Source organism: Pogona vitticeps, chromosome 3 (assembly GCF_051106095.1).
Source record: "Pogona vitticeps strain Pit_001003342236 chromosome 3, PviZW2.1, whole genome shotgun sequence".
NCBI classification, from domain to species: domain Eukaryota; kingdom Metazoa; phylum Chordata; class Lepidosauria; order Squamata; family Agamidae; genus Pogona; species Pogona vitticeps.
In genome coordinates this window covers 45,451,627-45,479,096 of record NC_135785.1, presented here as the reverse complement: position 1 = coordinate 45,479,096, position 27,470 = coordinate 45,451,627, and the positions used below count along the sequence as shown (strand labels likewise).

Sequence of the window (27,470 nt, the reverse complement as noted above, 5' to 3'; positions counted from 1 at the left end):
TCAACATCTCACCTCTCTCATGGTTGGTTTATTTAGTTATGACAAAATTTTTGGCCTACCTTCTTTATTTGTAAAAACAGCCAGTTTAATTTACGCTAAGTTTGGCTCTGGAACTTTGGCAAGTGAAGATGCAGATGAAATATAGCTTATCAAGAGCCAGTCCCACCATTAAGCAGAGTGGGGAATTTGTTTCAGTCATCAGATTTTGGGAGTCATGAAATGGCAGCAAGCTGTTAGTTATTTAATTTGCTGTTGTAGAGAAAGACAGCTCCTTAGAGTTTCTTCCTCTTGTATTCCTGGAGAACATGAGGTTAAAGGTATGATTGCCTTCATATCCTGCTGGTGTCTGCCCCATAAGGAAGTACCTGGCTGCTATGTGAACAGAATGTTGGACAAGATAGGCCTTTGGTCTGAACCATCAGGACTCTTCATAAGTCCTTTACTCTCAGTAGGCTTTTTCTCCCTCATAAGGCATGGACATCTGTTTCTGTTCATTTTTTTTTGGCAGCTTGCAAAATGTGCTTCCAGCCAAGGCTATTCTCATCAAGAATCATAGAACTATACAACTGAAAGGGACCAAAAAGATCATATAGTCCAGAATATAGAATCTAGTCCCTTAAGACACAAATACAACAGCTCTGCCACATTCACAGAGTTTTATAGAAGATACCAGTGACTTATTTCACTTGTAACCTTCTGTGTTTCTCCTTCTGTTTTGTCACTCTCTTCTTACTACAAAAATATCTATTAAGGGGCAGAAAAAATGGAATAGTTACACAATGCATTTTAGTAGGAAGCACTCAGAGCCATCCACCTGAAATCACCCTCAGACCAGTTCCCAAGTGGGATTAATCAACACTGCAATGCTGATTTACATCAGGGTAGGCCCTGGCTCTTATAATATTTATTCAGGGACGAAAGAGTGAACCAGGAAACACCTCTGACCTCAAAAGTCCTGAAAAGAGGCAAAAAGGGAAGAGGAAGGCAGGCAGGCAATAAAGCTGACAGGCGCTGTTTTATGATTCAGACACAACAGCCGCTGTGGCATCCAAGTGTTTAACATAAACAGAGGGAGAGAGGAAGCAAGGAGAGAAACAGCAATTAACAATTAACTTTCCTTATGAATTAATTGCCCGGTTTATTTTGAGGGGGGAAATGCTGGAAATTCATGACTGTTTGGTTTGGAGCACAGAACTGGCACTTCTTCCAAATGTACCCCTCCTCTCTCCCTGCCTGCAAGCTGTGCTAATTATCACATGATGTGATGGAAGAGTCCTGGGCATACTGTAAAGAAAGAAAGAAAATGTGTGTGTGTGTGTGTGTGTGTGTGTGTGTGTGTGTGTGTGTGTGTGTGTGTGTGTGTCACACTTTGCATCTTTTGCTCCCTACAGAGCACATAAAATGCTGAGGGTAATAATAAATGGTTCTTGGCTGGAAGAAGGGGTATTGTTCTGAAATTCTGGCAATAAGCCTTATCCATGGGGCTGAGGGACTTCACTCAGCAACTCCTTTGTAGCCAGTTGGCCTCCACAGACCCAGGACGACAGTCTGCCCTTGACGAGTCAGCCTTGGCAAAGGTAGGAGTTCTGGGTGGGGCGTCAAGAATGAGAAGAGCTTCAGCTAAGTTCTGCTGCTTCGTCAGCAACAAAGCTGCATGTTTGGGAATGTTACTCTTTTGAATTACTGCAGCCAGACTTCCTGGTGGAGGGATCCAGAAGGTAGTCTAAAGAAGTAACTTTTCTAAGCTCTGAAGGCAAAGTCTTAATGTACGATGAAGAGAGGTGTTATTCCCATCAACCAATGTTTGTGCCAGGTACAAAACTTTCTGGCGTTGGGCTGCTACTCTGTGTTAAATTTGGACCAAACTCAGCATTCAAGATATAAATGGCTGAGGTAAAAGGTCTAAAGTAAACCAGTTTCTTTCTTTTAAAATAATTATTTTCCTTAAAAAAATTATACTCCCCAAAGGTATATTATTATTCATTAATAACCATTAAACACATTGATGATTACTTTCTGAAGCCCTTTTATACAGAAATTCTTATTGCTAACCAAGAGGTGAGAAAGTTTACATTTCATTCATTGCATAAAGCAACTATATAGCCCAATATTCGTTTATTCATGCTCTTCATTTCCCCATGCTTTGGATATGCACAGAAATATATTTCTTCCTTATTAAATCATTTTTAACCTGCAATGTGTGCAAAGCTCCATCTGGTTTGCAGCAGAATTCAATTAAAAAAACACCCTTAAACCTGGCATTTTCAAACCGTTATTTGTTAAATAAAAGCACCTGCAAAACATTATGTACCTACGATAAAGCTGTAGGAGTCTGCACATTTTACATTAAACAGAGATCAAAGGGAAATAAGGCAAATGCTTTCCTATGTAATTTCAATAAAAGGTCCTGATATTTGGAAAAATGTAAATAGCAGTGTATGCTTTAGTGCAGAGATAGAAAACAGAGATTGACTAGATACCAAAGATGGAGACAACAGCACTAGACTATGTATATCTGATTTTTATCTCAGAAGGCAATAATTTCTGAACCTTCATATTCTGTTGAAAACTAAATTCTTCCCTTCATTATTTTTCCTCCTCACCCTATTATTTCCTGTGGTCACTGGATTCTTTTCTGTACTCTATGAAGTTCAGTGACTGCTCTAAGGCATATTCTGGGCAAACAGTAGTTTAACATGTAACATGTAATATTTTCTGCAAATCCACTATGTGTTTTCAAATAACAGGCTCAGCTGGCTTTGAACACCTGACTGTGGAGATGGGAGTAGGGAGTGTGATTCTCCACTGTGCTTCCTTGGAAAGGACCCATCCTGTGTGGCCTAGGGCAAACTACATGGTACCAGGGTGTCCCCAAAAGGAGCACTGGTAAGTAATTTCTGAGTACTTTATACCTCAAAAAACCACAAGAAGGGCTGCCATAAATCACAACTGACTTGACAACATGTGTGATTGAGTCCACACTGGAAGCTTGGAGAGTGTTTTGTTGATGAGTCACTTTCAGTTTTGTGGCTGCAATCTGAAATGCACATACTAGCTGATGTTCTTATGTGTCATCTAGTGCCTTCTAGCTTAGGGTGACCCGGTGAGTTAGTTGTTGAAAGTGATTGGTACATTTAGCTTACACATAAGAAGATGTACAGTTTTGCACATGGAAGAATAGCAAAATGACTGCCTCAGATTTTCTAGATTGTCCTTGAACTGCTATGATCTATGCTGACTTTCAGTTAGTCCACACATTCATGTGTGAGTTGTCAACAGCACACACATAGTATGTCATTTGATTTCTTTACATTTGATTACGGTGCATTTGTTCATATCCTCATGAATGTGGTTTTTTTTATTCCATTTACAAAGTATTATAGAGAACTCTCTAATTATTAAAAAAGCAGCATGAGAGTTGTCTCACGATATAAAGGTTTGAATAGCTCAGTTGGCACATGCAAATTATAACTGAAATGTACCATAATCAAGAAATAGATATGCATGTATGAACACGTCCTTGGTGTTTGGAAGATGACATTACATGAAAGCCTGATGTTCAAAGAAATCTTATGACACCTCTCTCTAACCTCCACATATGCACCAAAAGCAATAAGGCCACTTCTACCTACCTGTCCTTTTATATCTATGTCACCTCTGCCCTCCTTCGATGTCAGGGTCATAGCTTTCATATGTGGTCCCTGTACACAATATCCAATCGCAGATTTCAGAATGGCCTGTCTAATTTTGTCTAGGGATTTAATGCAGAATAGCCCTATGTACTGTATTGCCTTTTTAAAAAAAATGTGTAGAGCATAGCTGAATATTACATCCCAGCACGGGTGCCTGGGAAAGTTGTACATGGATCAGGCATGCTGGGGTGGTAGGTGAGAAGGGCAATTACACTCTCATTCAATTCCTTGCATGTGGACCATATGGTAACATTATTTCTGTGATTGATCTTTCATGCCTTGACATTGCTGTCATCAAGTGATAATTGTGGGCACATAAATCATATGCAGGTATATAGTAATCCCATGTCAAATTAATTGGGCATAGTGGAATGAAGAATTGGTTTAATTTAAACCCATGAAAATGGTTTATGCGTGCTTATTTCTGTATTAGATTGTTACGATTGCATAATCTACCTGCAAAAGTATGACCCAGTCCATTAAGTACAAGATATGTAAATTTGTCTCTTGATTTGCATTAGAATGTTAATTTAAAGCTATGATGTTTCAAAGGCATACGGAATTTGTTTTTTTTTTTCCTCTATGGATGAGTTTCATTGCTGAGATTTCAGCATGTATCAATCTTCTCTTTTAAAGTTTATCTATACAACAGTGAGACTATTTGGATGTGCACTGAATTCACACCAATCCCAACCAAATTGGGGTGCTTCAGACAAATCTGAAAAGTATCCAAAGCACAGAAAAATTCCTCAGAAGAAAATCTATGTAACTCCAAAGAATGTCTTCAAAAAGGCTGGGATGAAGACCTACCTGGGGACCCAGTCTATTTCTAGAGCAGCAGCATGGTCTGAGAGCTCCTGGTCAACAATGTCCCCGGCATGGCAGTTCCACATATCAGCACTGCAGGTTATACTGGGAACCAAGCATAGGCTGGATCGTGTTGGCACAAGGCAATTGGTCAGCATGATCACCAGGTGGAGATACTGCTTGCTGGCAGACCTTAGTGGAAGAGGATTCACTCTGGTCCACCTGCCCAGCATAGCACGGGAGAGATGCCAGCTGGAGCCTAATGTAGTTTTGCTGGCGTTCGAGGAAGCAGTGGCAGAGTGGCAAAGTGGCAACCAACAAGGCAGCAAACAGTGATGGAACGGTGAAGAGAGAAGTGATGAAAAGGCAGACTAGTGAGAGAAGAGGGGGAAAGAGGATAGGAGTGGCAGAGCAGAGTGGCAAGAGAGACCAAAGACCAGCAAAAATCCCAGAAGAGGACAGGCAGCACAGAAGAGGGCATGAGGCTTGACCAGCTGGGAAGAAGGAGATGCTGCCATTTTGCCTCCTGGTGTGGCTGCCGCTTCAAGGTCTGGCAGTTCTGCACAAAGGAGCAAAGGAGCTGGGGTATATAGGCATATCCATTTTGGGTATCTGTCTGTATACCCAATTAAAAGCTGAAATCATAAATAGGAGGGCTTGGCCATGCTGAAATACTGGGGCCTTGGTAACCAACCAATGCCACCACATTTTCTAGGGTGTGGATACCAATTGAAGTCATATACCACTCTCAGTATTAGATTTTAAATTTAAGGGTAGCTGGTATATAGACAAGGCCATGCCCATGAGGTGCTATGTCTCACGTGTGGCATTTAAAATGTTTAGTACTTTCATGAAATGGGAGTTGAAGTGCAAAGCTAATTCTGTGGAAATCACATATTATCTGGATGGTTTGATTTTCATTCAGAGGGCTGGCACTTTTGAATGTACTAACCTAGTGGTTCCCAAAATATTTCGACCCACATCTCCCTTGACGTATTGACCAATGGCTGGGGCTCCACAATATGGTATGTTTTTTTTTGGGGGGGGAGGAGTCCAGTCTGAGTAGTAGTTCCTTTTTTTTCTCCTTGAAAATAATTTACAATTATAAAATGGAACAAGATAGAAATAAAACATTTGTTTAATAAATGTTTAACTGGTTAAGAAACAATGCAGCAATTAGTTCCAAAAAAAATATTTTCATAAGCTTACATTTAATGTAAGGTAGAAGGGAGCTCTTCCAATGATCCACCTTACAGGAAAGTTGCCAGCTGTGGAAAAATAGTAGGAAAAAAAATTAGAATGACTTCAGTGTACCTTGAGGTTTGCAACCAGAAAATGTCCTTTCAGAGCAATCCTGTACACATTTACATGAAAGCAAAGCTCTCTAAAATGACTAAACTGAAGATATCTTGCTTTGGACATAACAAGACTCACAGGAAAAGACAACAATGCTAGGAAAGTAGAAGGCAGTTAGGGAGACCCAACATGAGGTGGATCAATACAATAAAGTAAGCCATGAACTTTAATTTGTAAGACCCCAACAGATCTGTTAATGACAGCATCTTTCGGAAGTCATTAATGCATTGTATCACCACCACTTGGAAGCAGTCGTACAGTATCTACCAGTGGTTCCCACCCTTGGGCAATCCAGGTGCTCTTGAACTACAATTCCCAGAAACTCTGGCCAGCACAGCTAGTGGTGAAGGCTTCTGGGAGTTGCAGTCCAAGAACACCTGTGAGGTTAGGAAACACTGATACGTAACAAGCTCCACACTGTCCAGTAGGTCTTACTTTGAGTAAAATGTCCATAGAATTGCATACAACAAAACGTTGTGCATATTTACTCAAGAAATAAGACCAAAGCATTCAATGGATATTCTCAGGCACCTGTGCAATTAAGACTGCATTTCTAAATGTACACTAAGAAAGCCCCACTGAATACGGGAAAGGGGGGGGGCTACTTCCATTAAGTATGCTTAAGACTGCTTTAAACCTATCCCTTGGCTTTTCTCACTTCCTCACCCAGGTGATGGAAAAGTTCCTTTTCAGATCACCAAAAAAGAGGTGGGAAATGGCACATAGTCTTTGTGCACAATCCAAAGTCAAGGGTGACATCTTTATTAGACCCCCTACAATAACACAAGCAAAAGCGACCATTTAGCTCTGCAGGAGCTCTTACAGAGCTTATAGTGGAGCAAAAGAAACCTAAAAGTTCCTAAATTCATGGCCAGATGTGCAGGCCATAACGTCCTGAAACCCGCAGCCACGTTCTGGGAGTATTAAGTTCAAAGAATAATATCCCCCTCCCTTTCTTTTTTCCTACATTTCTTCTTCCAGGCCTGCAAGCCTGCTTATCTTTTCCAGAGAATAAGCCCTTCTGAACACACCTTCTCCCAAGGAAACACACACAAGATTAGGCTGGCACAGGCCACCTCTTTCCTCCCCACCTCCTTCCTCTGCCCCTTTCAAGCCTTTCTTGGTCCCTGCACATAACACTCCCTTTGGTGGCACAGGCAAAGTGAGGAAGAGTGTCCATAGCCCCCAGAGTTGGCAGGATACTGAGCATTATTCTGGTTGGGATAGGAGCTTAGAAGTGTTCCTGTTTCCAAACTAAAGGTCTGGTGGACTCCATCACCCACACTCTCTCCTTCATGGTGAGAGGTGGGAGGGGGTAAGAGGCAATTCCTCAGTGCTCTTGGCTGGGTTTGGTGGATTCCCAGGGCTCCACTGCACATAGTTTGGGAATCATTGTGCTAATCTCTTGAAGCTCTTTCAGGACTTAGCAACCAAATTTGGCATCCTGCCGGCAGAGGACAAAACAGAGCGACCAGTAGCATCATTGGTCTACCGGGGCATCCAGCCGGATACAGTAGCCAGCAACTCTCTTAAGAGCATCTCTATGATGGTGGCCTTTTCATACAAATTGCCCCACAAATGACAAATCTTTTCTGAAATCCCCATGTATTTGAGTGTAAGTTGGTACACTTCTGCTCCTGAGAACAGGAAGCACCTGCAATATTCACTTAATTATGCCTAGTGTTTTTTTTTAACATACACCTATTTAAAAACATCTAGATTGTTACTTTCACAAAACCTTGCACCTGAAACTTGTGCATAATCTAAACAAAACCAACACATTGTGGAATTGAAATCATTAATCAATCAATCAATCAATCAATCAATCAATCAATCAATCAATCAATTTAGTTAGTTAGTTAGTTAGTTAGTTAGTTAGTTAGTTAGTTAGTTAGTTAGTTAGTTAGTTAAAATGTTTTACCCTGCCTTTCTTCTTAAAAAGGGCCCAAGGTGGCTTACATTATTAAAGACAATATTTAAAGCTGAACTCAGTAAGTACAGAAATACTAAAAGGATCACACAAATGCCAAACTAAAATATGGCAAACAAAAGCAACACCAAAAACATGGTCAAGGCAGAATTGTACACCCATCCATTTAAAGCCCCTCTCAAGAAGCCAGACATTAAGAGAAAACTTGTCTGAAGAGAACATTCAGTTCTGTTGAAAAAACAAACCTTTCCCAATGATTGTCAATGTGGAGGCATAAAGCTTTTTATTTCTCTACATTAGGCTCTGATCTGGACCTGAATATAATTTTGTAGCCTTTTAAGATGTCCAAGCCAAGTTGGGCTGCTGTCCAGAGCAGGCTTTAAACAGAATATTGTGGTACCTTGCAACAATGAACTTCCACCCAGTTGCTATGCTCCAGATGGTAGTATCCATGCTCCTGATGCTTATAGCTTCACTCTGGACCAATCTGTTCACTAACCATCACCATATTCTTTTCTGTGTGATTTTCTGTTTCTCGCTATGCTAAGACTCCCCACTGATACTTCCTCCTGTACCAGTGAGATTTCCTGGCTTTTCATGAAAACAAGATCCTTGGTCTCATCCAGCTTTTTCCCTCCACCCATTGTTCCACACAAGAAATTGCCAGATTCATTGTTTGGCATATAGAGATTCAATATTCATAGCATTTCAGCAGGGATTTCTTAAATTGCAGAAGCAACTCAAAGAGATGAAATAAGAAATCAGTATGGCAAATCTTGGAACTCAGAACAAACTACTACAAGATAGAAAAGAGAGGATGGCAAAATACCATGGATTCTCACCTACCTCTCCCACCTGAGACCATTCACATATAAGTCAGGTACAACTCTGTGACACAAATGCTTCAAAGGTTTGGTGTGGGAGTTCTGTGTTCACTTATTAACAAACCCCTATCTTAAACAACAAATTACATGTAATAGACAACAAAACATGGGCACAGAGGCAGGGATAAGACTCTCCTAGAAACCTAGATCCCAACTGTGTCCACACATCTGATCTGGCAGTATTGTTACAAATCCCAACAATGTCATCCACAACATTAGGGGCTCATTTACTTGTTTGTCTTTTAATGTGATACATAGCAACCCCTCCCAAACATGCCGTACTGCATTGTGCACAGACAAGTTAAGGCAATCTTTGCACAAAAGAATAAATGGGTGCAAATTGACCTCCCAAATAGCAACACACAAATGCCACTGCCAGAACATTTCAATCTTCCAGGATACTCTGCCACTGATCTCTAAGAGGCTATTGTAGAAAGAAGGCATTATAAATGGAGAGTTCATAAGAGATGGCTGAAGTGCATTATGTATACTCATAAATTCCAGGGTGCACTCAAACGCTTAAATCGAGCTTGGGGCTTTTTTTTGCCCCAATATATATATATTAATAAATTGGTTTTCTCTTCAACCTTCTATGTAATCAAAGAATTGCTTCCTTTGGCAAAACGCTGATCTTGTAATAACCAACCAATTCCTGAGGGGAAAAAAGTTATTTGCATCAAGTTTACCAACTGTCTGGCAAATGACACACAAGCAAATCATTCTACCTATTGTTAGGATATTTATGTAATTAAAACTCTGAAAGTTCATGTTGAAAATAGTATTGTCACATTGAAAATTCATTCGCAGTGGTAATAATGCATTCCCTGTCTATTCAATCACACAACCGTGTGTGCTGTATATGTGAACTGTAACTTGAATATTATATTCCATGTGTCTGTAATCCACAAAAATTCATACTGAAATAAATTCATACTGAAATAAATTCATACTGAAATAAATCTGTTAGCCTGCAAGATGTTGGCATAGTTTTGTTTTTATTTTTGTAATACATGCCAAAAGAAACAAACATACCTATCTCTCTGAAAACTGTTGTCTTCTGTTTCATTTTTACACCACTGCTTCTGCCAGTGGTGGATGAGGAGTCCTGCCACTTAAGGAAATGCATTCAGTCAGGCTGGACCTGAACATTCATCCCCAACCAATGCCACCATTCAGTCTTTCCAATACAGAGGCATGAAGTATAACTATGGTTGATTTCCTGGCCCTTCTTCTGACTCTTCTGCTGGCCTGTGCCCCTTTGCCTAAAGACAGCAGTCTCATTTCTTTCACATGACATTAGTTCAGCGTTCTCTTTTCCCTCCCTTCTCCCCTTCTTTACCCCTGCTCCTTTTACTACCTGGAGCAGAAAGATGACGAAGTGAACCACCTCAGAGATACCATGTCCAATGTGCAGCTAGTGATTAAACACACAGTCATACACATACCACAAACACCAGACACAGCATAGATTGGATAAACTAATAGTGCTTCCAGAGTCTTGATTTACTTGGTCCCAAAAGAGCCGTAATGAAATGTGACATGGAAAGGAAAAGTACAGAGCAAAGCAGGGGGAGGGCTTGGGTTAATATATGCAAATTGATTAGCATGTGAATTGCCACAAAGTTTAAAAATAATTCATTGCATAAGGAAAAAGCCCATATTTAAAAGAACTTTTCATTCATGCAGCTTCCTCCTTGGACTCTGTCATCATGGTAGCGGGGTGTGTGTGTGTGTGTGTGTGTGTGTGTGTGTGTGTGTGTGTGTGTGTGTGTGTGTGTGTGTGTGTGTGTGTGTGTGTGTGTGTGTGCGCGCGCGCGCGCGTGCGTTCAGAAACTTTGCTAACTTTGCATTTCTTTAATTCATTGTCTCTGTGATATGGAAATTGTCTGGCAATGCAGACCGTTACACTCTAACCTGTTTTTTTTTTTAAGTGAACAACTTATCTTTGCTTTCCTTCTCTCCTCCCCCCCCCCCGACAGGTAGAGGTTATCTACGTTTCTCCTGCAGCTAGCCTTAAATTAGAATTCACAAATAATGAGTGAAGCTGCTATGGAATCATGAAATTTTCAAAGGTGAAATCCAATAAAAATTATTTTTAAAATTACCATTCAGTATTGACTGAAGCTATTATTTCTGTCTTTCTCACCCGTGAGGGAAAATGGATGACTAGCAAGGCAGGCATGTGATGTCTTTGCCAGTCCATTAATTGTGAGATACGTAAATGGCTTGCTTCAATATGCCCCTTAAAAACCATGTATTTTTTGCCCACAACATTAAACTCGCACACACAGTATTAGGGTTTTGTTCCCTATGCCTTCTGAATGTGGTGCCTTTAGCATTGATTCTCAATATATTTTAAAATTCATCTTCATTACCATGAAAGTTTAACTTTTTATATTACTCTTATATATTACTCTAGGGACGTGATGGGGCTGCGGGCTAAACCGCAGAAGCCTCTGTGCTGCAAGGTCAGAAGACCAGCAGTTGTAAGATTGAATCCACGCGACGGAGTGAGCTCCCGTCACTTGTCCCAGCTCCTGCCAACCTAGCAGTTTGAAAGCAGGTAAAAATGGGAGTAGATAAATAGGTACCACCTTGGTGGGAAGGTAATGGGGTTCCGTGTCTAGTCGTGCTGGCCACGTGATCACGGAAACTGTCTTCAGACAAACACTGGCTCCATGGCTTGGAAACAGGGATGAGCAACGTGCCCTAGAGTCAGACATGACTGGACTAAATGTCAAGGGGAACCTTTAACTTTATATATACTCCATATTACTTGTTAGACAGCTATCTGGGGTGTTAATGGAGTTCTGTGCTTCCCCAATTACTTATTTTTGTTTATTTTTAAAAAATATTGTACAATTAACAGGCAAAATGAATTTTAATAAGCTTTTCGGGGTGGGATGGCACGAGGTATTTGGTTGCCTGCAGTCCCCTCAGGTTTTGGCCAGGTTATTTTGGTAACTGCTGAGGAAAAAACAACAACAACAAAAACTAGTCTCATTCTCTCAGATTAAAAATGCAATAAAAATAAGACAAATAGCAAATGTTTCACTGCCTTTTCATCACATCCAACATCACCTGTTTGTTTGGCTACCTCACTTAACCTCACCATAGCACTGCCTTGTTTTCAACATTATTTTTCCTCAAAGAAAGCCTTGTGATCTGTTTTACCTCAGGTGCAATTTTAACTTAGTGACTCATGAAGTAGACCTGTTCACTATTAATTTAGCACAGACTCGGCATGCAGAGGAAGAGGTAATGGGACAGGAGCCTCCAACCTCTACCAACCAGTGCTTTGGGGTGGAGGGAAGACATACTTCTAGAATTGTTGCCCAACGTCAGTCCTCTACCCCACACCCCACTGGACAGGGAGTGAAATGATTTTAGGACAATGAAATCACAAAATGAAATCACAAAACACCATTCTGACTTGATTTTAATGTCCATAGTTTATATGGTCCAGTAAGCTTTCTTTCTGTTTCCAAAGCCCCATGAGACATTCAGCTGTTAAGAATGGGTTGTTCCAAATAAAGCCGAGAGGCCAGTACATGCGCAGAGACAGGAGACCTGGTTCATGGAAGGGAAGATTAGTCGGCTGTCTCTGTGCATGTGCACACCTATCAGCTGATAGGCTGGCGCATGCACAGAAACAGGTGGCCTGGCTCCTGGAAGTGAAGTCAGACTGCTATCTCTGAAGAGGGCAGTGGCAGAGGAAGAGAAGGAGGAAGTGGTGGAATGGGAAGGACCAGGTAGGGAGGAAATCTGGACAGTGAGAAGGGGGTGGGAGGGCAGCATAGGGGGCAGAGGCATTAGGCTCCCCTCCCTCCAGACACAAACCAGAAAAAATGAACCATTTTTCCAGGGTTCAGAGGTGGTTCACAAATGATTCATGGGTAGCCATGAACCACAAACCACCCCGATTAATTGTTTTTCCAATTTGTGCCCATCTCTAGTGGTGGTGGTGGATGAATTTCTTAAATCACAACAGTTACTTTATATCTGAAAACTTACAGCAGAGCATCACCTACTATGATTTCAGAGCCCATTGCTTTGAAAATATACTGTCATCTACCAACCAGATGGTGACGGAGATGCTACGTTAGCACATTGCTGCCTTACCTGTTAATAAGCGAAGGATTTTATTGCTATACCAGTTAATTCTAAGTCTCTTGGGAAGGCCTTTCTTCTGTCCTGTGTGTGATAAGAGCTGTAAAATTCATATGGAGACTAAAGAAGCCTAATTACGGCAATTAGCATTACTAATTTTATTTCAACTATAACCCTAAATCAGTGCACAAATAGATTTTTTTTCTGTCAAACAGTAGGATCCCAAATTGAAAGGGGGAAAGAGGTGAAATTGGGAATTCAGTGTGAATCATTTAAATCAGATTCATATACACAGACAGAATAAGACAAATTTAATTATGGAAATGTTACATTTATTTTTCTTTCCTTTATTTAAACCAACCCTCCAACATGTGCAATGAGATTAAGTATCACTTGTTCCATGTTACCTTGCCCTGGCATAACTCATTCCGGAATTATGAAAATCTTCCATTTAAAATGCAGTTTAGTGCTTTAAGACAAAATGTATACATGTTAGCAATCTTCCCATGTCTGAAAAGCTGCTGTCCAGGATCTTCTTGTTTAGACAGCGGGATTAGAACCAAAGAGTGGTAATTGCAGGGAAGCAGATTTTCAGTGTAATACCTGAAAACACTTCCAAATGATAAGAGATAGACTGTTTCAGGAAATGACAGGTTCCTTTCTGCTGCAAGTATTTAAACAGAAGCTGGATAGCCATCTGTCTGGATGCGATAGCTGCATTCTGCATTATAGAACTGGCATCTCTTGAGGTCTTCCATGTCTTTATTTTTACGATTCCGTTTACCTTGCAATTTGTAAAATTCCTTCTATTTGTATATGTTTGTTTTCACTGTGTCATATGTGAATAGCACCAAGTTATAATCCCCTAAGCATTGGTGTTCCACAAACTCAGTTCAGGGGATTGCAGATCAATCTAGAGTTATACGTAGTGGGCTATGTGTAGGCCATAGCCCGTATGTGGCCTGTGGCCTTTTTGCTATCCCAAAGGCTCACCATAAATAATGATTTTAAATGCTCTCCCAACAATGCAATCAGCTTCTGAAAATCAGTGGCCTAGCTTCTTTCCAAGCTCCGGCAATGTTCTGCTCAGCTTATCTTATTCATTTCAGTTTAGATAAGTATTATTTATCACTTTTCTTCATGTTTAAAATGGCAACTCCACACCTTAATTGTCTTAACTTTATAGGAAAGTCTTCAATCAGTATCTCTGTTTGTTGCAATGTGATTTCCTGCCGTGTTCACTGGAGACTGTTATTTCCTTTATCAAGTCTTGATGGTTAGGGACTGCTCAGACATCAGAAAACCACAGGGTTGCAATTCTTGGAAAGTTCTCTGAGATTGCTTTCCTCTGTCTCGAATATAAGTACTTACTGTAGCTACACACCTGTCATATTTTTTGTTTTTAATGGAAATTGAAGCCATTTGGATCAGGGTTAGATTTAAAAATAGGTTAGCAAAGTCCCTGCTGAGGGTCTGAGACTTTCATAGTACAGTACTGGTGTAGTCTACCAATATTCCTCCAAAAACCTAATAGTTAAAAGCATATGCAAGCTGTTGTCTTATTAGGATATGTGTGTGGTGGTTGCTGCTGCTTGGGCCATCATCCTCCCTTAGCTAACAGAGTCTTTCTTGGCAGCCTGGTTCAGGACCTGTATTTTAATAATCATATGGTACTGCGGTACAGGCTTTGACTATAGTGCCATCAATGAAGCTTTGACTTGTAGGACAAACATCTTCATTAAGTGGTCCACTGAGATGAACAGCAATGTTTTTCACGTGGACACAGAAAGAAGAAAAAACTTCGAGAAGTGCTGATCAAATGCAACAGTTCTGCAGGATTCCAGAACTGTAATGTATGCAAGTGCCTTGAAGTTTAGGAAGTTCAAGTTCAATTTCCAGAGGTGAAGAAAAGGAAAACACTGAAGGCCTAAGTTTATTTGTTTATTTATAAATGTATACCTTGAACAGCATTATCCAGATGTTGTTGTTTTAAAAAATCATATAAGAAAACATCATGAGTCATAAAACAAGCATTAGCCCTGTTCCTCAGAACCTAAATCAGTCCTCTACCATCCATCTCCCAAACTACTGCTACTGGGTGTTTTTTTTTTTAGGATGAACAGATGCTCCTGTCCTTTTAATAGTTGCACAGAAGGGGGAACTTGGCAGGTGTAGCTGTTCTCCCTCTGCTTGACAACTACCACCTGCCAAAATGCCCTTGTCCTCTATTAAAATTACATGAAACCTGTCCTCCCTTGCATCTGGTCACCCAGGCTCTCAAGAGGAGCTCAAGCCAGTAAAAAACCTCTTGCAGCTTTGCGTTGGAAGATGGGTATGGCTCATGTTCTAGATCAAGAATGGCCAGTTGTGGTGATCCAGAAGTTGTTAGTCTGCAACCTCTACGCTCCATTGTCCTTGACTATGCTAGCTAGAGAGGATAAGAACTGTAGTTCTTCAACATCTGGATGGCCACCATCATCCACCCATCTTCCAGATATTTAGATGTATGTGTCCAATATACTTCCGTCCTCAATGGCCAAGCCATTAAAGGCAAGCAGGAGTGTCATATGTATCTGCATAACATGCATAAGGTTTTTAAATGTGTGGCCCACTAATCTCTAAAGGTTCAAAAAGCTTCTTATCTGTGTCAACAAGCAACAGCAATTACCTTAGAACAGTTAGCAGCTACTGATGTTATAACGCTGGTGATAATTCACTAGGATATGAACAACCGTAGTTGTTTCCATGAACAAAAGCCACATGAAACTCTTTGTTGGAACACCACCATGTATGTAAATGTGGCTTTTAGAATATATAGGTTCCAGATTAAAAAGTCTTACACTGGAGACTTTATTCCTCTTGGTGATCGGATGCTGCTGTTCAGTGTGACTCTTGCTCCTACTCTCTTGTACATTTAAATGCATTTGTCACAAGAAAGATTTGTGGCTATTCCAAGACAAATAGAGAGGAAATGGGATCATCCCATAGTCATTGTCATTCAGAAGGAAAAGCTGCCTTCTCTTTGATGAATCCAGCTCTCTGCTCTTACAAGCATGTGAGATGCCATGTGGGAAATAGGGAGAGCTTGGCAGCTTAGCCCAGATGAGAGGAGATGCTAAGTGAAATATAGACTCCAGCACTCAGCATTAGGTTTAGTAATCTAGGGCACAGCAGGTGGCTATTTTCATAAACTGGAGCACCCCCCTAGGACCACATTGCAGGCTTTGGAATCAGGAGCCTTCACAGCTCATAGCACAAAGCTGTGCCATGTGCATTTCTCATTTTACAAGGCTGCAGCAGCCGGCAGGGCTGTCAGGCAGCTGCTAGGGACAGCTCCAGTCACCTCTCCACCGGCTGTTAACTGAATGGCTGGCTTCGTTATTAACTCTGGCACGCATTCCTTCTTTTGGTGAGGCATAGGGGGCTATTAATTCATGCTAATATAAGGATTGCAAAGAAGCAGGGAAGAGATGTGCTGTAACGCCCTCAATTTTGACAGTCGGGGAATAGTCTTCCCCAAGAAACTGCTACAGGAAAAACAAAACAAACCAACAAGCCCAGAACCGAACAAGGCCAAACTAATCGAGGCAGCAGCATTTTACCTCCAGTTTCATTCTATAACTCTCCTGCTACCCTTAGGTTACTGGGGTGGCTGCCATCTTAGATGATACATTGAGCTTTGAGAGGGAGATTGCTAGAGTTGACAAACATGAATCCCTCTCTTTGTCCTTTGTTTTTGCTGCTGGTTCTAAGTAGCCAGCCTAATAAGCGCTGAAGATGCCTGCAGACAAAAGGCAGAGTGAGGTAATCACAGGCCTCAAATCCATAAGCCAGTAGTTTCTAAACTTTTTTGACTCATGGCTCCCTTGTCTTTCCAGCCATTGGCTGTGGCGCCTCCATGTGATATTTTGTGGGGGAGAGAAGGGATCACACAGGCCTGTATTAGGGAAGGTGATCCACCAACAAGCTTGGTCCCATATTGTTCAGGGCTTTATATGTCAGCATTAAGACCTTGAACTTATTTGGTAGCAAATGCAGTTGATTCAGCACCAGTGTACTATGTATATAGCTTAACACACCACTCAGCTTCACAGCTATCGCCTGCTGTAGCTTCCAAACCAAGCACAATTGGACCTTTCACACATTGAAGTGAGGTTACCATTGCATGGCTAACAATGGTCAGGCTAGTCTTCCCCACTAAAGGGCTTAGTTGGCACCTTGACGGTAATAATTTCTTCTTGCCACAACGTTCACTAGGGTTCTAATGGCAGTGATGAATCCAGAAGCATCCCCAGACTATGCATCTGTAACATCTTAGGGAATGCGCAGCTATCCAGGAGAGAAATACTCTCCAGTTCCTATGTCCACATTTCCATCTTGTCATTATTTAGTCTCAGGTTTTCACCCTCCTCCAATCCAATCACTGCATCCAGAGACTGGGTCTGAATGTGTACAGTCTCTCCTGATGCTGCCTAACACCTCATCCTAAACAAAATTGGGAGACCTTTGGCTAAAGACGTGAAAAATCCATCAGGCTCATTTGCATTATGTTTCTCAGGATCTTCTCATCTCAGTTCTGGATCTGACTGAAATACTCCCATCCCTTCCCCCCCCCCCCACTTTCCACATACATGGGTAAGTAGGTATGCATTTTTAAAATTTATCCATGCCTTTTTGCACATTTCTAGCATTGACTAAAGCATGTTAATGCACATTTTTTTCAAACATGCACATTTTCAGTTATATCCCTGGCTCTGCATGCATTTTTCTTCACTGCAAGCCTCAGAAGTATATAGCATTATAAGGCAAGACCCACTTTGTTTCATGCCCAAACTCAGGAGATGGGAAGTGGATATTTTCATATGGAAATACAAATGCAACAAATTTCTTTTCCATCCATATGCTTGACTCACTCCTTTCATGATCCAGTAACCATATAAACAGCAGCAAGATACAGCAAGAGGTACCACCTCCACCTCCCTGCCAATCACATAATTAAACACAAAAATAAGTCTGAAAATAAAGCCAGTCCAGCTAAAAGATATTAAACCAAAATATGACTTTTTGTGGCACTGTTTTTCCCCCCAGCCGACCTGAGAATGTACTTCCCCAGGAAGCCAATGAGACTCAAACTGGCCCAGTAGAGTTTTTAAGGCCTGAGTAAACTTTATGAGCATTAATAACATTTGCAGCTATGCAAGCTTATAAAATGTTACAGGGCTAATCAAACGTCATGCTTCAGTGTGTTAGCTGGTCACCTGGGGAGGGATTTCCTCTTTGCACACCTGGCTAGAAACACTGCTGGGGTTTTATTGTTGCAATTGTTCCTACAAATTCATTTCTTTTCCTTCCTCTGAAATGCTGGCAGGCATGACTGGACACTGTCAGTGTCAAGGAGGCTCTGGCCATTTCCTTCACTGGGAGAAAGGGTCAAGTTTAGAGACAGGATGCAGGGTTAAGTGGAGAAAAGCTTGCATGAGTTAATCAACTTCTAACTTCCTGTCTAAGTCATGACTATACTTTTTCCCCTCTGCATCCTAAATGGGAACAAACATCAGACTAGGCATGAGGACCCAGGTGAGATGACTTGTTCTGTTCTCTACTGTCCAGCCCCACCAAAACAAAAAACAAAAAAACAAGCAACACCAGTAAACTATTTAACAAGTGCATATACAGATAAATGTATTGATGGATGATTAAAAAGCCACAACTTTGATTGGTTATTGCAGAATAATATTGATTCAGCATGAGGAGCAGAACCATGCATCCACTGATGTACTTATCATCCAATATCCACATTCCCAGACTGCAGCCAAGGATTAGGAGCCAGAGTTGGGCATACTCTCATCAAGTGCAAGACCTTTGGGGGAGGGAAATCCCACTGACCCTCTGTGGGTCCCTCTCAAGCAGGATACACCCTTGTCAGTCAACCATTTCTTAATTTCATAATGGAGGGGGATCCACTGAGGGGATAGAGCTACATGCCTATCTCTTACCAAGAATCTGTTCCTTTATGCAGAACTACTTTCCACTGCAATAAAAGAAATGGTGACAGAGAACAAAGAGGTGCTCAATTATTCCATAACATCACAAAACAGCCCAATCCCCTTTTTTCTTGGCAAGTTTTCCAACTAAGCCTTTGATAGGACTACCAAAAAACAAAAGGAAGGAATATGGCTTGCTGAATTCTCAGCAACGACTACTAGAGAGAAGCAGCGGAGCTACTGATATACTTGCCTACGGACCATAGTGAAAGCTTATCCCCTAGCCTAGTGGTCCCCAACCTTAGGCCTCCAGATGTTCTTGGACTACAACTCCCATAAGCCTTCATCACCACCTCTGCTGGCCAGGATTTCTGGGAGTTGAAGTCCACGAAGATCTGAAGGCCCAAGGCTGGGGACCACTGCCCTAGCCCAACCAGACTGTCCACCTACTGGCCAGATGCTCATGTCCAGCCACCTCCTGGCAAAATATGCTTCGAAGGAAACCATGAAAATAGCAATCAGCTCCCATGCACTCCAGGATGCACTGGACTGCAAACAGAGAATTTCCTGGGAGATTCTAGTGTCTCACAGACTCTCACTCTAAGAGACAATTCAAGGGGAGTGATCACTCTTTTCTTCTTATAGTGAGATTTCTCTCCATGAAATTTTGCTCTCCAAGAAATCTCATGGGAAATCTTGTGGAATTTCTTGTTTTATGGTCCTTTTAAAAAAAATTGCAAGAAATGCCAATTGGCACAATCTTGTACATAATTTTTTTTTTCATTTGTAGGATTCCCCAGAAATGACACTTAACTGCACAAAATCTTGACATTTTCCAGTACAGAACAATGGTCAGAGGAGAAAAAAAAGGGGAAATGAACTAGGATCTAATTTTCACAGGAAGCCAGGAAATCTTGCCGGTATCTTTCTTGGCAGGAAGTCTTGGTGTTATATTTCTTCCTGTTATATTTCTTCCTGTTATATTTCAGTGCATGGAAAAGGGTTAAATGATTCACTTTCATTTAATAAATCTAGGTATTTTGCTTTCTAAATAACAGCTGTGACGAAACCATAGTAGGCTGCCAGAATGCATGGAGAAAGGAGATTTAAGCTTCCTCAGATAAAGTAAAGTTCTAGTGGAAATTTCTTCAAAACAGTTATTAACCTGAGGCAAGAAGCTTCCAATTTATGTTAGTGACATGGTATCTATGGATGTGGTTGGCGCTGACTGACATTATTATTGATCCATTACCCAGTATCATAGCTACACTACTAGACATTTGAAGCGTCTGTCCTGTTCGTTGTGTTCTTTACCAATAACACCCGCTGTACTGCAACTATGGTTCCTAATTTGGATTACGTATCATAAGCACAACATATGCTTATCTGAAACAACGTTTCAGATAATTAAACATAAAATGGATGACCATAGGGATTATCAGGTTTTATGCTCAGGTCTACATGATGAATGGATAATTTCTGTGAGGGAATACCAGGTCTGCTTGATCCTGCTCTAGGAAGCCCATTATATATGAGTGTCATTAAGTAACTCTTAATGAGCATGTTCTTCAGCCATTTTAACTATTGGATGTAGCTCAGCATTGGGCACCTTTGGCAGGTCTAGGGATGAAGTTCCTATCTCTTGGATCTTTCATGGGTTGCACAGATCACAAGAAATGCAAGAAGGGAGGGAAAACGAGAGAAACTGGAAGTGCTTCAAAATCTACTTCTTGTTTTCCAATATTGTTGCTGTTGTTTTAAATGTAAACATTGCTGTGAGGACCTGAGATTTATTTTAAAATGTGAGGCACTGCTCTTGGAATCTTCTTGGGGTAGAGATTCTTTTTCTTTTTCTTTTTTAGAGGGGAGTGCTGGGGAAAATGTGTTTAGTGGGGAAGAATCTAATGGGGGCATGGGCCACAATTTGTTCACTCTGCTATAACAGATAGTTCAAAAAAGCAAAATATGCAAGAATTTCAATGTAGCAGGAACATAAAACACATACCCTTTTCAGATCATTGCACATAAAATGAATGATTGTACTCACACAGTTCCTACTAAAGGCTGGCTCTCTACAAGCAGCTGTGTGATTCATTTTGGATCCCCTCACACACCCCCATCCAAGTTTTTACAACAGGTTTGTGTGGTAGGGTCATGGCTTTAGCCCTGAATATCAAGAACTGATTTTGAGAGCAGAGGCTTGTTCCAAAGGAATCTCTAGCCCAGTACAACCTTTCAAATGAAGTTTACCAACACAGTTATTGACAACTGTCTCTGTCCTATGGCTCTGACCTCTCCTACAAATGTCTGTGGGAAAACATCAAGTTGTCTTCTTAGGGGCTCAGTGGATCAAAAGAATGTAATGGGGGGGGAAGCAAAATATGCTGCTTATATACCACCCCATAGCACTTAAAGCTCTTTCTGGGCAGTTTACAAGTGAATTATGTAGGCTACATATTGTTTCCCCCCCTCACACCCCAGCAAGCTTGGTAATCATTTTACTGACCTTGGAAGGATGGAAGGCTGAGTGAACCCTGAGCCAACTCTCTGGGATTGAACTGTGGGTCATGAGCACAGTTTTGGCTGCAGTATAGCAGTTTAACCACTGTTAAACAGCTGTATATGAGGCTGAACTGAAATATGGAAGGTAAAACAGCAGAGAGAGATTTGGAAGAAGAGAAATGGGACGGCAGAACAAGGAAGTATGTTTATGGATGTATCTGGTTTTTCTCAAAAAGGATTATGTTGCTAGAAAATGGAAACATTCCTTCTTGGAAAACATTCCATAAATATGCATCACATAAATAATTAGGTTATGGTGAATTAGTACAAATGTTTACAACAAAATTGCCATGCTAAACATTATGGGTAATAATATGCTAATTGCTACAGAAGTAAAACATGATTATGTTTCAGCAATATCAAAAATTGCCAACTCTGCGCTTCTGATGAAGGCTCAGTATTTTCTACAGCATCTGGAAGGCAAACAAAGCAGGCTGCCAAGAGACTGACCCAGGTGGCTTCCTGGCAAGGCATGCTGGTGCCTTGAAAATACAAAGACTGCTGAATGAAAACACAATACACCAGGAGGCTTCCTACATCTGCCTACAGTCTGAAGTGCCACAGAGAAACAATGCAGCATGCACTTCCCTGACACTTTTTCGGTAATTATGTAAAGCTGAAAAGAGTCAGTTGACCCTCTTATGCAGCCACACATAACACTTTTGTCCCACAGGATACCTTCTGTACTCCTAGCTCAGTGGTTATGGTATCTGACTGAGGAGCCAGAAGTTGGAAGTCTGCTTCCCCACTGCACCTTCTTGACAGAGGCTGTACTTGATGATTCCAGCTCTGCATTTCCAAGATGATTATTATAACTCTGTGCCTGCTGTCTTCTCTCAGTCTTGTAGTTACACCTGTACACTTTGCAATCCACCATTTCATCACCTCAGAAGATGCTTAACAAATGGCAAGGAGTGATGGACAATTCTGATCCCACTTAGTTTCTAATTTTTCCAGTCTTGACTTCATATGATGCTGTATCTGCAACAGATTTTTAAATATGATTTTACATACGAATTTCTCCTAAGGTGTATATTTTTATATGCTCTCATATGCACACTTTCCCAAAGGAACACATTTTTGCAAGCAAAAGAGGAAAATGCCCCTAATGTCCTTCCTTGTAGACACGTGTTCTTATATATTTTGTGTATTTATACACACTTCTGTGCACATGTTTAAATTGTAAAACTGCATCACAAAATCTGCAAAAAATGTGAATGCTCACTTATTATTCGTATCAGTTCTTGTGTAAGTTTGGAAAGTATGGATCTGGTAAGTCAGCATTAAATTTCAAACCAAACAAATTCCCCACTATCTCTCATGGGAGGTGTCCACGTGTAAAAAGCAGAGGAGGCAGCAGCTTCACTAGGAGGAGCAGAACTGTCTTACAAAGTAAAAAAATGTTTGATTATCCTCCTTTTTTGCAGTTTGAAAAGTTTCAAATTAGTTTGCTTTTGTTTGGTGAGTTGTCATTAGGAGGTCACCTCCACACTTTGCACATTGACTGTGCAAACACAGCATGTGAAGACTTTATTTTTGAAGCAATAACCACCCCCTTCTTGTGAAGCAGCTGTATCCCCTGGTTTGGCCCTGAAAGTTTGGAAGAACTATCGAACAGCTAGCAACTATCCTAAAACCAATAATTAAAAACCTTTTCCTTCTAGTAGCAAAAAAGGAAAATTATCATTCATTTCCCCATCTTTGCCTCTTGATGTTTCACCAGATGCAACCAAGAGTAGATCAGTTGGAAAGGAAGGATTGTGTTTGATCATGCTGGAAAGAGTCCTTTTGCTAGGACTGATCTTCCATAAAGCAAACTTTCCATCCCTATGGGAATTGCTCCATCCCAGTCCCTCAAAAAGAGAAGCCCCAAAAGATCCAACTTGGGCACAGAGCAGGACCTGGCTAATATGTGATCAACTGTGTATCGTGTGATCACTGGAAAATATCTCACACCAGACCATGCCACAAGTGGTCCAAGATGTGGGTTATTTCCCCCTCTGGTTGCAACCTTGGTCCCACTTCCATTTAGGGAGACTGTAAGAGTCAGCTTTCAGAAAATAAACAAATTAGCAAAGATGACTTATCAGCATCACCATCAACTTTTCATTTTCTGCTCTGAACTAAACATTTTCATCCCCCTTCCGAACAGGTTGTTTAAGAATCAAATGTCTTTTCTAAAAGTGCAGAATGAAAGGGAAGTCTTGATTTTATTTAAAAAAAAAATAATGATTGCCATTTAAAATTATTCTGCTTTTTATTTATTGACTGTGGGTTATATGTTTGCAGTCACAGAACTGGGAAGAAAAATAAGAAGGAAAATTTGGGATGAGAACTGTGGTAGAAGTAGAACAAAGCTGTGCAGAGGGAAAGAGATAATTTTTTTGCTTTGTTTTTGGGTTTACGGAAAAGAACAACAGTGAGAAAAATTAAGGAGTGGACAGAATTTATCATATATTATTGCCTTATTTATTTATTTATTTATTTATTTATTTATTTATTTATTTATTTATTTATTTATTTATTTATTTATTTATTTATTTATTTATTTATTTATTTATTTTATTTACGTATACCCCGCCAATCTGGTCTTGCGACCACTCTAGGCAGCTTCTAGATACATAAATAAAAACATACAAATATACCTAAAAATTATAACATCAGCTAACAAATTAATAAATTATTCAAGATGGCAAAAAGAGAAAGAAGAGGTAATCAAGGATTAACTGGAGGGAAGGCCTGTACAAACATCCATGTTTTTAGTTGGTTTTTGAAGATACCCAGTGAAGAGGCCGCATGAATACCGGAGGGAGATTGTTCCAGAGGCGAACAACCTCCCTCCGTTTTATCTCTGTCAGCCATGCCAAAATGAACACATACATTTTAAATCTTTTGAGAGAAGGGATGGATGCCAATGAAATTGCTGGGAGTTGCCCCAAATGCACATTATAAATGGAAGTATATAAATATAGTCTTCCAGGAAGCAAAACAGTGAATCAGTTATGATCTCATTATATACAATTCCTTTATATGGAGGGAGAATGGGTGATTATTACACTAAGGATGTCACATGTTTTTTACCAGGATCCCTTCCTTATTCCTCAATACAGATTACTGACATTACGTCTTCCAGAACAGCTAGAATGGGTGAATTTCTTTCATGTGAAACCTTATCACATATAAACAAGTCCTTTTTATCCCACCTATTCTGCTCTCACATACCCTCCTTCCTGTCAGTAACTTACTACAACTATTAATACCATGTCAAAGAGACATTAAATAATAAATATCAACTGGAAGAAGGAATGGCTCATGTTGGTTCAAATGTTCGGATATTTCAAATTATTCAAAAAATGTGTTGGGAAAATTGCGTATGTTTGAATTTTTCAAAACTCTTGATGAGGACTGAGCAATTTCAGACCCTTCCAGCTGTTCTTGGCGACACTCTGACCAGCCCTTGCTAGAATAGTCAACAGTTAGCCGTGCTGGGAGCTGCAGCCCAACAACATCTGCAGAGCTAAAAATGGATCACTCCGTTCCAGATGTAATGTTTAAGGAATCCAAAATATCTGCCAAACCCCAAGATTGGTTAGATTGCATATCTTGTTCATGTTTTGAGATTAAATGAAAGTTAGTTCAATGACTATATATAGAAACAAGAATTTTAGAAATACATAGATCCCCTGCATAGTTTAGAAGCAGTTCAGCACAGATGTAAGCTAGTATTTAGGAGCACATAGTCTTATTAAAAATCTGGAGACAGTACCCTGGGGTGGAAGAGGGAAGTTTGTTGTTTTCCCTCATGTGTTTTGAATGCCTCCAGCATTCGCCACCATCAACATTTCAGATGCTCAGGTTGAGATCTATAAATTATGCCTCAGGCTTTTTTTTGCCCATAATGCAATTAAAACACAGACATACATTCAGCTGACTAGTAAGGAGCAGCATTTTAATAATGAAACTTCTTAGGCTGTCTCTAGCTGTACACAGATTTCAAATTTCCTGCTTCCCAGTGACACAATTTTAAAATAAAGACAGTTCACAGCAAACTCCCCACTACCACCACTAAAAATTTTCTCCCCTTCTTAGGAAGAACTCTGAATTTCTTCTAATGAAGTCTGCAAGCAGCATCCAGTACACCCCAGCCTTGGACAAGAACTGTTGCAGAAGCAGAACAAAGAACATGCTCTAGATGGACCTAATGACAATTCCCATCATACTTAGCCAGAATGACTGTTGGCCATGTTGATCCAGGATTGTGTATGCTGTGGTCAATCACCTCTGGAGGCTATCAGATTGCAGAAGGTTGAAATTTTTCCTTGCCTTTATTTGTTGCTCTTATTCCTCTATCCCCTGGGCTCTACTGTGATCCTAGTTATATACTCTGCAACACTGAAATACACTAAATCAGGGAGAGGAACTTTTAGTCCTCTAGACATCTTGCATTTGAGCTCCCAGAAGACCCAACCAGCATGTCAAATGTTAAGCAATTGTGGAAACTTTCATCTAAATGATTTAGCAAGCAAAAGGATTCCAAATACTGGATTAAGTATTGGTTGTTTTTTCCTAGGATTTTTATTTCTTTGGTAGGTACCATCTATAGGTTCTGTAGAGCAAAACAGACTATAAAGAGGGAAGGATGTGATAAAGGTTTATAAAACCTTTCCAGAAGACATCAAGGCCCTTTTCCAAGACTGCCTAACGACCAGCTACTTTCAGTGGGATAACGAGTTCTATGAACAGACAGATGGAGTGGCCATGGGGAGCCCCCTCAGCCTGGTTATAGCAAACTTCTACATGGAACATTTTGAAAAACAGGCCCTGGCTTCAGCACCCTTCACACCCACAGTCCGGTTCTGATATGTGGATGACACCTTCACAATTTGGAACCACAGTGAAGAAAAACTGGAAGAATTTCTAAACCATCTTAACAGCATCCACCCAAATATACAATTCACAGTGGAAAAAGAAATAGAGGGCCAACTCCCTTTCTTAGATTTCATGGTCATACGCAAAACTGTCCTCTTATTGGGACACAAGGTCTACAGAAAGCCCACCCACACAGACCAGTATCTACACAAAAACTCCAACCACCAGCCACGACAAAAAAAGAGGCATAATCAAAACACTGGTAGACTGTGCAAATCTGAACTGTGAAGCTCAATTTCTCAGCACTGAACTCAGCCATCTGAATTGGGCCCTACAGGCAAATGGCTATTCCAAAAATGAAATCAAAAGACCCATCAAATCAAGAAAACAAAACCAAACTGAAGAGGAAAAACAGCCACCCACAAATAGTCTTTTTACCATACATCAAAGTGGTCATGGACTGCATGGGGAAACTTGAGAAAACACAACCTACAAACAGTATTCAGACCCACCACAAAAATACAACAAATGTTACAGTCAGCAAAGGACAAAAGGGACCCCCTCACCACTGCAGGAGTATACCGGATACTTTGCAGTAGTGGACAGGTATATACTGTAACCACAAAATGCAGCATTCACACCAGAATCAAAGAACATGGGAGACACTGAAGACTAAAACAACCAGAAAAATCTGCAGTAGCTGAACATGCCCTAAAACAAGCTGGACATAAAATTCTATTTCAAAATACTGAAGTACTGGTCAACACCAGCAATCATTATGTTAGACTGCACAGGGAAGCCACTGAAATTCAGAAACATCAGCAGAGCTTCAACAAAAAAGAAGAAAGTCTGAAACTTAACAAGACCTGGCTCCCAGCACTGAAAAATACAGCCTGCAGAAGGTCAACGAACTCTACCCAGCCACAAGGACCAGGGATCATTGCACAAAAAAGACCAGCTAAAGACACCCATCAACCACAGTGACCGATAATCTCTCCCCCTTATCACAACAACGCATCCACAACAAAAACACGCTGATCACCCTATCTCCTGAAAAGGACAAAAGCTGTTCCCACAGCTATAAATACTCAACGATCCAACAAACAGCAACAGAGCACGGACTGAGTTCCTACTCCAGTCCTCTGAAGATTCCGGCCACAGAGACTGGTGAAATATCAGGAAGAACTACCTTCAGAACATGGCGAAAACCCACAACAACCATTGTTTATAAAACAGTTTGGAGAAAATGAATGGAGTGTACTTCCTGCCCCATCCC

General features: G+C 40.7%; 1 long non-coding RNA gene across 1 annotated transcript; it reads left to right on the top strand.

Annotated features, from left to right (window-relative positions):
* Positions 1-186: 186 nt before the first annotated feature.
* On the top strand, positions 187-27,224 carry LOC140706006 (uncharacterized). The gene is made up of 3 exons (XR_013543036.1): positions 187-1,577; positions 2,748-2,886; positions 25,415-27,224. It is a non-coding gene; the product is annotated as an uncharacterized LOC140706006 (long non-coding RNA).
* Positions 27,225-27,470: the final 246 nt, after the last annotated feature.